This window comes from Pinus tabuliformis, chromosome 9 (genome assembly GCF_031772625.1).
Source record: "Pinus tabuliformis cultivar Carrire ecotype Pingquan chromosome 9, CPIR1, whole genome shotgun sequence".
NCBI classification, from domain to species: Eukaryota; Viridiplantae; Streptophyta; class Pinopsida; order Pinales; family Pinaceae; genus Pinus; species Pinus tabuliformis.
This window is the reverse complement of record NC_142307.1, coordinates 1,584,964,496-1,584,979,107: the sequence shown is the minus strand read 5'-3', so window position 1 is coordinate 1,584,979,107 and position 14,612 is coordinate 1,584,964,496. Positions and strand designations below refer to the sequence as shown.

General features: G+C 33.9%; 1 long non-coding RNA gene across 9 annotated transcripts in view; it reads right to left on the bottom strand.

Annotated features, from left to right (window-relative positions):
- LOC149154758 (uncharacterized) overlaps window positions 1-9,348 on the bottom strand; it is a 33,403-nt gene extending 24,055 nt beyond the window's left edge. Inside the window, exons 1-5 of one of the 9 annotated variants that reach the window (XR_016262481.1) lie at window positions 8,795-9,348; window positions 8,206-8,688; window positions 8,044-8,110; window positions 7,882-7,934; window positions 7,236-7,784 (exon numbers count right to left, since the gene is read on the bottom strand). This is a non-coding gene — a long non-coding RNA (uncharacterized LOC149154758). Of the gene's footprint in view, window positions 1-7,235; window positions 7,935-8,043; window positions 8,689-8,794 lie in introns of those variants that run through there. The other 8 variants (XR_016262475.1, XR_016262477.1, XR_016262479.1 and 5 more) reach the window with 8 other exon arrangements.
- Between the last annotated feature and the right edge of the window lie 5,264 nt (window positions 9,349-14,612).

The window sequence follows — 14,612 nt, the reverse complement described above, 5'->3', positions numbered from 1 at the left end:
GAGTTTTATCACAGTCCATATAGGGACAATCATTTTGGGACAACAAGAGCATAAAATTTATAAGATCCATATTATAAATCTCTTTCTATGTTTTGTTTCAGTTATTCAATCTTTTTTCCTTGTTGGGTGGATCAACTTTTTACTCCATCTGTGATGTAATTAACAATATTTATGTTTTTTTTTTAAGTTTTGGTCAAATGGTTGCATATTTAGTCCAAAGAGATTCCTTTATGAGCTCATACAATCGTTTTCTCACAAATGAATACCCACAGCGTATGTATATACAAAATGTACTTTTCAATCATTTCTTAAATGGATGAAATTATTGTTTTTTTTGCTTTCAGAAAAAAGAATATATTATATGTTTAATAAATGGGTTTCAATGTGAATGATTAATACACATCACATTTATTTTGTGTTTTTTTTAGGTTGGATTTACTTTCACTTTAAGCAGAAATTGTCCTCTTGATCCTTGTTGAAACCATTTTTTAACTTATTTTGAATTATTATTGATTATTATAAGAGTTTTTTTAAAAACCAATGGCATACCAATAACATAAAAAATACTTGGAATATAGAAAAATTCATTTAGGATAAAATAAATGATATATTGAATAAATGTGTAAGAAAATGAGATGATCAGATTAAAATTTGGGTTCTGTATAAATATTTACTTTGGAGTACCCTTTCATTAAGAGTCATGTCCTTTAGTTGAGACTTAACCTTTCATTAGGATGCATCTATTTACTAATTATTAATTATTATTTATATTTGGATATATTTATATTTATTACATTTCCTTTCCCTTTATAAATGCATCGTCCTCAAAACCTATTTATAAAAGAGCATGATTTATTTTTCACTGGTTTGTAATGTCCTCACATCATTCTCATTCTTGGAGTTGTCATAGTTGATGAAACAAGATGATACGAAGTTTCAAGTTCCAAGGAAAATTGTGAAAGGATCTGACCATCCTAATTCAATCCTTTGTGAAAGTGTAATTGATACGAAGTTTCAAGTTCCAAGGAAAATTGTGAAAGGATCTGACCATCCTAATTCAATCCTTTGTGAAATGTTACACTTTCACAATGAATTGTTATCATGAGACTCAATTGCACTAGCATCAATAATTTTAAAAAAACTAGGTTTTTTTTTTTTTCGAGTGATGGTGACACACTAGCCTGTTAAGATATGTAGTTTTATGATTTGGATGTTGATAAAGAGTTCTTATAACATGATTTGAACTTGTCATGCTTATAACTTTTTCTTGATTAACTTGCAGTATGTGATTTTCTTCATTGATGTTGTTTGGTTGGTCATTAGATATTCACTTGGAATTTTGATCACTCATATGCCAACATCTAAATATGTTTTTACTTCAATGGAATTAACATCTTTAGTTGTGATGTTGATTGGATATGTATTTATTCCCTTTTCCACCACTTAGACTTTTACATTTGAAGATTTTGATGCATTATTCTTGATGAGTTCTTCCATTTTGTCTTCCAATGACTTCTTTCCAGCGTTTACCTTCTTAATTTGTGTGATTAAATTTTGACTATGATTCTTGAGGTGATAATTTATTTTTTTTCTTTTTCCCTACAATTACCTTGTCATATTCATTTTGCATCTTTTGTAGTGCTTTTTTATTACTTTGATGGATTAATTTCGAGATGTCATTAAGATCTTATGATGTTACTGAATCTAACTTTTAAATAAGATCCTTAAAAAAATCCTATAATGTTAGCTTCTTATACTTGTAGGAGAATGTCAAAATTTGCTTATTCATGTTTACAATGAAGAACCCTAGTTTTTTCATCCAAGGTGAACCCAAAAGTATGTCACCATAATTGCTCCATAAATATCTAATAATGGATTGTGATATAAAGGTATAATCCCCAATGTTTAGTTGTATAATCTCTCTCTCCCCCTCTCTCTTTTTATATGTATGCATGTATGTATATATGTTGTTTTTACAAAATCTGGTAAGTATTTATCTATATAAAATTTTTGCGACTAATTCACAAAGAGAGTTTACATAGATGCATATCCTTTTATAACCAAGGAGTGAAAAAGACTTACAATTCAAGACTTACAATTCTTACTTCTTGGACAAGATAACTAATTTTTTTAGGTTTACAAGATTCCACCATTACATAAGGTAAAGTCTTTGAATTAAAAAAATGCATGAATAAAGCACTGTTTTCTAAAAGAAGAGAAACCTTTTCCAATTATAGTTTGACCATTCATAGCACACAAGGAAAAACCTTTTTCAATGGGACATGAGAGCTAAATGTTGGAATTTAGAGGGATGCATAGAAGTCTGAGTTGTGTACTAGCCTGCATTGATCAATTTGAGAACTGCTTTCTCCAAGGTGTCCAAAGATTGCTTTTAAAAAGAGGAGGGCACCTAGTAGGACATCTCCTCTAGAACTAGAATTAAGTTCCACCACTATTAACCTCTCTTCCATTAAATCCAAGTCATCAAGCAACCACTTGATGTTAGTATTGTGTTGTTGCAAGGAACTACGAGTAGCTAGTATTCTTGGAAATCAATGATGATCCTAACTCTATCTGACACAACAAGATTGAACTAAACCCTTTGATACAAAGAAAATCCATTAGTGAAAATAGAACTATTATGATTTCTTGAGTGAACAATTGAGAGACATAATCTCGATTTCTCATTTAGCATATAGTCATCATGTCCCAACGATAGATCCCACCATTACGTGTGACGAGATTGAGGGAATTATATCCTTGGGTGGCAAAGAAAATAACCATGATGTTAAGAAGTGTATATGGACCACTAGGTTTTTCAACCTTGCATGAGCTTATACTCAACATTGTACTTTCCTTGATCCACATCGACGAGACACCTATTGGAGTTTGAGACTTTTGGAATTGGATGAGTGGAAAATTTTCCATTGATTAATAACAAACCTTTTTGTCCAAATTGAGTTGCTAAGCTAGCTTAATAATCCACCAACTAATGGTTTTGCCACTAAATATGGAACCACTCAATAACACAATTCTTTCTTCCCACCAAATTTCTGATTCTACTAAACATAACTTCCTATATGAAATCTTTAGCCTTGGATCATGTTTTCATGTGTATTAGGATAACATATGAGTCAAATATAATGGTGGCACCTAGGGTGTTATGAGAATGATAAGATTATACCTTGCATAAGTGCACATGCCTCGACTAAATTGCTAATGAGAACTCCTAATTTCCATGCATATTGTCCAATAATTATTCCTTTGGGACTTTAGATTTCCCCACCCCCCACCTACACTTTCTCCCCCATCCATGAGTCTATATTTTCAGTTATATTTTACCACAAAATAAAAATATTGGTTAGCACATTCGATACTAACATAATTGTTATGCTCAATAGGATAAATACAAATGTGATATATTTTCCTTCAAGTGTCCATCTAACTCTAAGTAATACATAAACACATATTTTTACGTTTTTAGGAAACCTTTTGTTTTATTTATCACGAGGTTATTTAATTTTTCAATAATTTGTGATAAATAAAACCTTGATTATGAAGCATTTGTATCCATTCTTTATACTTCCATTTTTTTCATTTTTTGTATTGTTTAAGGACCCTAGAGATTAGTGAATACTATGTCTAGGAAATATTTGTACCAAGCATATCCACCCAAAGGGATCACTCCCTGTCAGCTCAACCATAAAGCCTAACCCTGAGAATGTCGAGAGAATCAAACTCATGACTTCTCAATAGCAAAGGTGCTTAGATGACAGGGACTCAACCAATTGAGCTAACCCCTGAAGCTTTCTTTATACTTCTTTTATAGTTCCAATTGTGACTTAAGATCCCCTTTTTAATTTAAGTGTAAATTGTAACCTTTTTTTCCTTCACTTTTCTCTCATTTCCAACTCTTATAAAACTTTTAATAATTCCACTTGGAAATATATATAACTTTTTTTAATAACATTTTGTCCTCTCTCTCTCTCTCTCTCTCTCTCTCTATATATATATATATATATATATAAAGAGAGAGAAAGAGAGAGAGTTTAAACATGTTTTCCCTATAATTATATATTATAATGAAAAGTGATTTATCATTACTTTCATAAATTTCCAAAAACATCTTCTATTAAATCCTTTTCCTTCCTTTTTTTTTAAATAGTGGGAAAACCTATCATAGCTTAGCTGTCAAACTAGCAGTGAGGATAACCATCACTAGCTGTTTTCTGTGAATATAGCATGACTCATCACTTTTATTCAAGGAAAACCATGCCACTTGGAATTACCTAATAGTGGTATGTAAAGGGCCAGGCTTTCACTCTTGCTACATGCCTTTGGGTCTTGGGTCGTTAACTTGTTTCCTTACGTTTGAAGAAGACGAGCTCTCAACTAAGTAGAAGTAATTTTAGGGTATTATTATATCCTTCTCCTTACTTCAAGTAAGCCTTTTTAAATTAGAATAAAAAAATATTTCTATAATAATGTTTCGTAACCCTTTTGTGAAGACCCAACCTAGGGTCTTGTAACAAAACTAATTTAACCGCAAAATTTACAAAAATAGAATGATTGATTTACAATCCAACAATAACATACATATATATATATATATTGCATGATCTATTAAATAGAAAATTTGATTTACAACCATTTACATGAACTAAATCACAACAAAATACATACCTGGTTATGATACGGTGGCTCGATTGTGGTGCTCCTACTAGGGCCGCCCGACTAAATTTGCCACCCTGCCAACTAGGAATGTTTATTTAACTTCCTAGCATAGTAAACCTCCATAGGTTCCTTATCCTTCTGATTCAAAGTCCAACAACAACCATAATATGTCCAAAAGATAGGTACAATACTCTCTAACCACAACCAAAGCCAATATGTTGAGTTCTCCTTCATTTCATTCTCTCAACTACCCTCCCCTTCAAACTCCAAATCCCCTCCAAAAAAACAAAAGACCCGCACACCTTTTCCTCCCATTCTCCTTCATGTGATGTCTCCCCCACTCACCCACATCAACTATCTACCATTAAGGTCATGAATTCCCCCATCAATTTGAAAATAATGAATTTGAATTCCCCCGCCCCCCAGATGCCTTATCGTGAAATAACTTTGACGAGACATCATGTTAGAGGAAAATGAATTAATAATTTAAATAATAAATAATAATATTTAATCCTGAAATAAATTTGAGGAGACAACTTGTCATAATGAAATAATAATAATAATAAAATAATAATAAATTAATTAAATAATGGAATAATAATAAAATAATAATAAATTAATTAAATAATAAATTAAATAATGGAATAATAATAAAATAATAATAAATTAATTAAATAATAAATTAAATAATGGAATAATAATAAAATAATAATATTAAATCATATTAGTGAATCCTATAGATTCACAAAAATCTAATCTTATTATTAATAAGCATATCCAAATATAACTTAATAATTTGAAGCCAATATTTTAAGGTTAATTAAATACTAATCAAGATTTTCCATTAATAAAGCTTAAGGCTAATGCTAAGCTTGATCATTAATCAAGCTTAACCATTTATTTAATCATCTAACATTTTAAGCTTTAGAGTATTGTAATATCCCTTCCATTACTGTAATCTTGTTTGGTTTAGATTGGTGGAAAAGCCATGAAAAAGATTGGAATGATGTAAATGAATAATTGTTAATAAATAAATAAATAGAGTGTATGTACTTGGGAATGAGACATCGAGAAATAAGATTCCTGCCAAAAAAAAAAAAGAATATAACATCATAGGTAAACGGGGTTGGAAAATTATTCATGATAATAATTCTAGATAATATTCTAGATAAGCTTAATGGATGGAAGAGAAAGATCCATTAAGTTGCTTAGTTGGAGATAGATGCTAAGCTTGGGGAAACCATTAAAGCATAGCATTGCGAGAGAGAAAGGCAAGTTTTTATGAAAAAATCCTAGGCAAGTGGATATCCACGAAAGTGGGACGCTGCTAAAGGGAAACCTTATCATGAAAGACAATTATTTAATACTTGAGAAGGGAATCAATGTGGTAGTTGATTAATAGCAAGGAGTTCTTAGCTTGGGGGTGGACTCACGAAAATATTTCTAGGTTGGGTGGTAAGCAGGTGTGAACTTCCAAGTACTCCCCTGATGTTTTTACTCAATCTTATGATATGTTCTATGATTTTATTCAAACTGGTTATGCATTTGATGCTTTGTACTGAATTAATTAATGTTATGGGTTAAATTAATTTTTTTATGGTGTATTAAGTATATTAATTGTAGGCAGTAACAACAAAATTGTATATAGTAGAATGTTGTCTTGTTTAATGTGCAAGCAGAAAGTAGTGGCTGCCGTAGGGCGGCAGTTAGTGCTAAATTAATTATTAATGATGGGGACTTTCAGTTGGAGGAAAATCGGGAGGTTAGGATATAATCAACCAAATTGGAGCTTGTATATCCATGAAATTTTATAATATGGGATAAATGGTCCCTATCATAAATCTTATAAGAGCACAGCTACTATAGGGTGATCTGAAGTCTAAGAGTAAAATTAATTAAGGAGGATTCATTTAACTATCGTGTAAAGGATCATGTGTTGAGGGAATTAAGGATTATAAGATAGTATTAAACAGTTCAACTAGTAGGCATATCAAGACCTTACTAGTATTTGTTGCAATTGGGGTAATGTTGAATCTCCGATATAAAGACAAAGTTCACTACAAATGTTCATAAAGTATATGTATGTTCATATAATTCATAAACGAGATTCGTTAGTTGGCAGTGCAACCAAGTTTGAAGCTAAATAAGAATTGAGAAAGGGATGTAGCCTAATTTGGAAGGGAAACCAATAAGTCAGGAGAAATAAGCATAATATAAAAGAAAATGGCTGAAAGGACAGATTATCCACCGTGCAGCATAAACCCTGTCTTATTGTGGTTACTCTAGGAATATTAAAATGGTAGGAAGAGCTCCTTTAGACAGTACACCAGAGATAAAGAACAATGGTAATAAAAATGGTAATAAAAGATTCTAGATCATTAAATATAAGCCTATCACTGCAATGAAAATATTAAATTGCTAACAGGTAGCCAAAAAAATATATGCACTAGAAGCCATTAAGTTGTCATGATAAAGGATTTCAGTATTGGGATAATTAACAAATGCACTGCACCCACACGAGACCAGAATATTTTCACATCAACATATCTAAATTCAATAAGACTACTATTGATTTCTGAAGCTGAGTATATGCTTTCAAAATAGGGGAAATGGAAACCGTTCATCGTCCACATCAAAAGATAATTAACCTTTTACAGTTTGCTGACATTGGGCATTAAGCCCATCATAGATAATAAAACCTAAGAAAAAATCAAGGGTCGTAACAATACCATGTCTTTATGTTACAATGAATTACATCAAAGGTGAAACTAGTAAAACATGTAAGAGAGAAACACCAGACTTTAACAAATTCAAATTCCACAACGGTTCTATACCAGGCAAGCATAGGGAATCTCCTTCGGAAGAAGCATCACGTTTACCCACCTTGAAGGAAGAAGGCCCATTGAATTTTGTAAACACGAATGGACTTGTGGGGGTAAAACTACGAAGAGGGGCATGAATATACTTGCGGGGAAATTCGAAAGCAAACTACTCAAATCAAGAAATTCTGGAAGTAATTTTGAAGTTAAAAAACAAGATAATTTGACACTGGTACAAGTTGAATGAAATACCTGAATAACGTTTGGATTGGATCATCTGTGCATGGAGGACTAAAGACAATAATCAACACAAGGCAATCAGGGGATTGTTAGTCAACCTCTAAAACTAAAGGAGAATAATCTGGTAAGTACTGGGATAATCGTTCACCTGCAGAAGCTTCGTGGCTGGAACAGCCAAGACCGAACCAGGGTTTCCAAAGGCTGCAACAATACTAAAATTAGTGAAAATCTCTCCCACCTGACAATCTACATAGAAATGGAGGTTAAGACAGAGAAATTAGATACAAGCCAGAATTATAGAAAAACTTACCTAGTCGGGGAAATGGTTGTAGCAACAGATGTGTTAAACTAAACCATCTTGGAACTAGTACCATGACCTGCACAAGGTCGAAAGGTGCTTCATTCGAATTAAGCCACAATTTCAAGTGGAAATACATTCTGAAATGATCAAGTGAAGGTATTAGGCCACGACCTTCTCCACCAACGAGAGTTCTTGTGATTAAATGAAATGTGGAAGCCTAGAGTCAGAAGAAGGATAAGTGTAAACCTTTCCCTGAACAAAACGTAGATAAAAAGTAAGTGGAAAATGCATCTCGGTCACATGGGGGTAGCCATGACGCCAAGAAACTACACATTACCTTAGACTCCTCATAACGGCAATCTTGTGCCTCGAAAGGACAATGTTCAACCAGAGTAAGTACATTTAGAAAGGAGCCATAAAATAATAGCAAACCTCATGAAACTATGCAGGGGAAGTATTCCACAAAACTGGAAATCAAGCGCCTCCTAGCTAGAGAAAACTTGGGAATCAACACACGCTTGAAAACCCCAACTATAGAACCTTAAGAAAATATTCCACACAGTTATCTAATTTGCCGAGTGCATGGTTAAGCATGACTTCGTTAGGAGATCTCGAGTGGGTAGTAGACCCCGGTTCTGTACGCACCTTCCAAACCTACAAGAAAGCCCAAATTATTAAATTAAACTTCTAGATCCTCAGAAAAAAGAAAAGAAAGAGAAGGTTAAGTTAATAATTAAAATGAATTTAGCAAAATTCGTGCCTATGAAAATCAAAATGGAGGGCCTGCTCAGTGCTGGATGGCCACGCACCAAGAGCTGGAAGCTTGAACACTGAGGGGTTGTTATCCTTCGCGTTACACATAACTGATATCCTTTATGAACAAAGGATTCCAAGCAACGAGGAAGTAACTGGTGTGAATAGCCACTAAACAATGCAAAGTGAGAATTTTGTCACCTATGTAAATGAACAAGGTGGTGGCGAGACACGGAACCCTCACCTGATTTTGCTCAAGAATTCACAATACGCAACTGATCAATATGGTGTGAGTTTTGGGTAGGTTAGGGTTTGAGAGGAGGCAACCAACAGCGTTAGATTCTCTGGATAAATCCATGCCGTTCACATATCCCGAACCCTGTACCCATGTGACAAGCACATGGTTTAAAGGAGCTGGAGGAAGGCGATTAGAGATGATCAGCCGCAGGACTATTAGCACTCTGTCCTAATTAACCTCGATACTCTCAACCCAAACGACATGTGCAAAGAAACCTGTACTTCAACGTGGGATGAAATTCGACTCCCGAAGCCATGAAGTTTATAGGTAAGGGACAAGATCATAGATAATTACAATAATCACTTAAAACTTTATTACAAGGTGAATTTACATTTATTTGAAGATGCGTGGTTGTAATACACCAAGGGAAGGGATAACTGCAAAAGGTAGATAGCCATAGGCTATACCATGGCCTCTTAAACTTATAGGTTAAAATCATAGGCATTAATATTTGGAAACCTTAAGGAAAAGTTAGGTAGTTTATATATGGTCACACATAAGCTAGAAATGTGGTATAATTCCATTAAGGTGGAAAGTCAAGGACTTCGACATTGCTCGTGCATCTTTTCTAGGTATATGGAGTGACAACCAGAAATGGTAATGCACAATACAAGTCATGTGTTAACCAAAGGATTGTGGTAAATTCACCATGGTTTATACCTTAACACAACACAATGTTCATACATTAAATAATGTGTAATGCTAAGTAGGCACTAAGGAAATACCCATACCCTTGGTCGCATAGTAGTGGGATGGTATTAGCCGACAACCACTAACCAATATCTATAAGTAACCTTAAGAATGGTGGAGTAGCTAATGGAATTTGGTCTTAAAAATGTGAATAAGCATGAGTACATACTATTTGGTCTTAAAAATGTGAATAAGCATGAGTACATACTAGAAAGGTGAATACACAGTCTACGAAAGTGATATGGGTGTAAATTATAAGAGTTAGAGATTAATATAGCTAGTATATAACTTAAGATCAATATTTATCAATATTTAGTGTTGGGCATAATTAAGCAGTTTGTGTACCTAATTCTTGATAAAGATATATGAAAAGAATAATTGAAGTTGGTTGAAGATGTAATCTCTTCTTGATATCATCGTAAGTATATAAAGGAAAAACATTTTTTTTTTAGCACCGAGACATGTGACAAGTGGTATCAGAGCTTAGGCTCAACCCTTGGGCCTAATGGGCATTATGGTAAGCCTCAAAATGGTGAAGTACAATTGTCGAAATATTTTTCAGTCACTTGTTTGACAGTAGCCTTCAGAAGCAACATTTCAGGGACCCTTTAGACAATTATGCCTAGATTGGTACATAGCAATAAGAATGAAGAGTATTACAATAAACCGTCATTCTAATCAACCTATTGGTGGAAAAGTACACCCAACATAAGCAAGTACACCAACGTTTAAGAAGACCTTTTACTGCAGTTTTTCATGAGCAATGGTTGGAAGCAGAAAGGGAGAAGAAATCAAGGAGGTGTGAAAAACAATGCTTGAACAAGCAAGCATACTAGTGTTGGTGGAGTTAAGAGCATATCCACACGAATAAAAGGCTAAATAGATAATGGAGTAAGTGGGTATGTTTGAAGATTCATTGGATAAAAATACACGCATGCATAGTATTAACTCTGAATATTCATAGAAAAATAATCAACATGCTTAAGGGTAGTGAAAAGCAATGAGGCTCATACTTGGACTTAAAGAATTTTCATTAACACCTCAGAGAAAATATAGATTTGCATAGGACTGGTCCTTGCTAGAAAAAGTATTGTTAAATTAACAAAAGGCTTGAACAAGAGTGTTCATTGATCTTTAGATTGTGCTGTGGGAATTAAACATGTCACTTAATTATGATATGACAACCAAAGTAAAAGAGTGTCAATTTTTACCAAAGAATCATAAATGTAGGGGAAGTGCTTCATCATGAGATAACTTCTAAAGAAGCACATAAGTCATTCGTTTAAATTGGAGTCAGAATGACTATTTTGCGGAAAGATATAGACCTCTTTTCTGTGTTATCTTCCCCTTAATCGGTAGGTGGAGGAACCCCTATGTTTGTCATATAATGCTATTTATATAACCTTTGAGGAATCTGTATATTGATGAAGACATAATTTCTATTATATTGTTGAGCCATCTATAGAGGTAGATATTAAACTTTCCAGATTACTGCTCTCTATTACAATGCTTTAGAGTTTATAGGAAGAGTGAAATTGAAAATACAAATTGTCAGTAATTATGTAGGTGTTATGGCTAAAAGATCAGATTGATCTACAAACCGTTTTTTTTCCTCTAAGAAGAATCACTTGTATTAACCTTATGATAGCATGGTTACATCTAGTAAAATTGGTGCAAAGTACTAGTCAAAATTTGCATAAAGCATTGATTTTGTCACTGCACATTTGACTGTAAATGGTATAAGAACAAGGCAACTAAGTTTTAAGAAATGGTATATGAAATAAATTGAGTTTAGCTCCAATTTTTTTAAAATAAAAACCTATAGATGGAATCTTTTGAGAAGATCATAGAGATAAATTCTAAAATATATGAACTTGATTTCGATCACAAGGGAAATACATGCTAGCCCTGAGAGGGAGTTGATTCATACACATGTTGTTGGGTCCCTATAATACTAGTGATTACCCCATTACTATTGTAGTTGTACTAGTGATTACCCCATTATTATTATTGTTAGGTCGGCTAGGTTATATTGCGACTCCTTAGACTCCTATGTATAGAAAGGAGGTTTTGTCATTTGAAGAATCCAAGAATTGTTCATTTGTGTAATGTAAAGGAGGTTTCCCCCTCAAAGAGGTTGAATTCTAAGGCGTTGATCTCTCTTTTCTATCTTTTTGTGAGCTGGTTTCATAACATTTGGAATCAAAGCTTTGGATTCTAGGGTTTTGCTGCTCCAAACGAATCATCGTGGCATTTTCGCAATAACTTTTTTTCTACAACGTTTCAGAAGCTAAAAAAAAAACCCATTTGAGAAGAAATCGCGCTGAATCTCAGATCTGAATTTCAGAGCTTTTCGTGTTATATTTGCGGAGATATGATCTGAGAAAGTTGGTCTTTTTGCAGACTCCTAAATTACATTCCAAACATGTGACCTGGGGAAAATCGTCATAACTTTCTCTCTGAGCATCGGATTGAAATTTCGTAAGAAGGTATAGAAAGAGGACAGACTGTAGTTTCTTGTATATATTTTTCAGAGCCAAAGGTCAAAATAGTGACTCATGGCACGTCGTACAAGTTCGCTCTACTGAACTAGTCTATAATCAGGTCATCTTGGGAGATTGTGCATAACTCTTCCTTGGAGAATCCAATTTGGATCAAACTGGTGGCATTGGAAAGAGGACACAGAGGGCTACTATAGGTCGTAATTTTAGAACTGGATGATCTGAAATTGCAGACATACATTAGATTCAATATCAAGCTTCTACAAAGTGAAAAAATGTGTGTAGTGTTTTTTAAATTTTTGCATAAGCTTGGTTTGAAAAATTAGTTTGAATCGGTAATTGATGCCCCGAGGAAAGAAAATGCAAACACCTAGTAAGCAACCTGAAAGCTCTAGCATGACTCATGAAGAAGAGGAAGAAATGCAACATGATATATCAAAATTACGAGACCAAGTGCGACAAGTGTCACTTGCACAAAAAGCAACATAATCTAAGATGGATGGTTTAAGGAAAGATGTAGAAGCTAAGATGGATGGTTTAAAGAACGGTGTAGAAGCTAAGATGGATTATTTAAAGAAATACATAGAAGCTAAGATGGATGGCATGGAAGCTAAGATGAATGGCATGGACGCTAAAATTGATGGCATGGATGATAAGATGGAAGAATTGAAGATAAATATGAATAAGGTGCTACAAGAAATGGTCACTAATGGTGAAAGGGTAGTAAAGGAAACTCATGATGAGAACAAAATAAATGTTAATCATGATTCCATAGACTCTAATGTTGGATCGAAGACCCACCATATTCCAAAAATCGATATGAGGAAGTTTGATGGCAAGGATCCCGCAACATGGATATTACAGATGGAGCAATTTTTCGATCTCAATAATGTGCAAAACACACAAAAGGTACGTATTGCAACTTTATATTTGGAACCAAATCAGTTTGTATGGTATCAATGGCTTTGCTCTCGTAAACAAATTATCACTTGGGCAATTTTTACAGAAGAATTGACAACACATTATGAGGATACAAAAAGCAACACTTTTTTTAGCCAATTGATAAGTCTCAAACAAAAGGGTTCAATAATGGAGCACATTGAGGAGTTCCAAAAATTGAACATAAGGGTAAAAAATATTCCAGAGGAGCATAGGATTGATGTGTTCATAGGGACTTTAAAGGATAATATCCAACATGATGTTCGCCTTTGGGAACCTGATTCATTAGAGAAGGCATTTAGGTTAGCAAGAAAAATGGAAAGCAAAATTATGGCAACGAGGAAGCATACCACTCACAACTATAAAGATGGAAGTGTTGTTGCCCCTAGTCTTCCACAACCTATAAGGTTGACACCACAAAAATTGGAAGAAAAAAGAGCAAAAGGGCTTTGTTACAGTTGTGATAGCAAATACACTAAAGGTCATAAGTGTGCTGAGAAGAAATTATTCTACATAGATTGTGAAGAGGAAGAAGAAAAGGAGCAAGAAAGGTCAAAAGAAGAGGATATACTCCAGGAACAAAGCCTAGATAAAGAAGAAATGAATTTGACCATATCTTGTAATGCATTGGCGGGAATTACCACTCCTCAAACCATCAAGATAGAAGGACAAATCAAGAAGAAAAAGGTAATAGTGTTGATTGATTCAAGAAGTACCCACAATTTTATTCATTGTAAGGTAGCAAAAGAATTGAATTGCTTCTTATATCCAACACTAGAGTGTCAAGTGATGGTTGCAAATGGAGGAACAATAAATTGCTTTGGAAAGTGCCATAATATCAAGCTATCCATGGGAGAATATGTATTGACTAGCCCAATGCTTTCCATTCCAATGGGAGGTGCTGATGTTGTACTAGGAGTCCAATGGCTACAATCCTTGGGTACAATAGCTTTTAATTTTCAAGAAATTTTCATGAAATTTTATGTGGAAGGAAAGGAAGTTGAATTAAGGGGTATTGCAGGGAAACCGGGAAAGATAATCAACTCTAACGGTATGACAAAGCTTCTAAAAAAGGAACAAAGAGGTGTAATTGCACAATTATGTTCGCTAGATGTTTCCACATTGGAATCATCTATTTCTCTAGATCTCCAAAAAGTATTGGACAATCATTCCAAGGTATTTGAGACTCCCAAAGGTCTCCCACCTATTCGTGATCATGATCATGCTATTCATCTGATTCCAGGAAGTGTTCCTCCAAACATCAGGCCGTACAGATATCCCTATGCCCAAAAGAGTGAAATTGAACGTATGGTTGCAGAAATGCTAGAGGCTGGTATAATTCAACCGAGTCAAAGTTCTTTCTCTGCTCCAGTAGTATTGGTGCACAAGAAGGATGG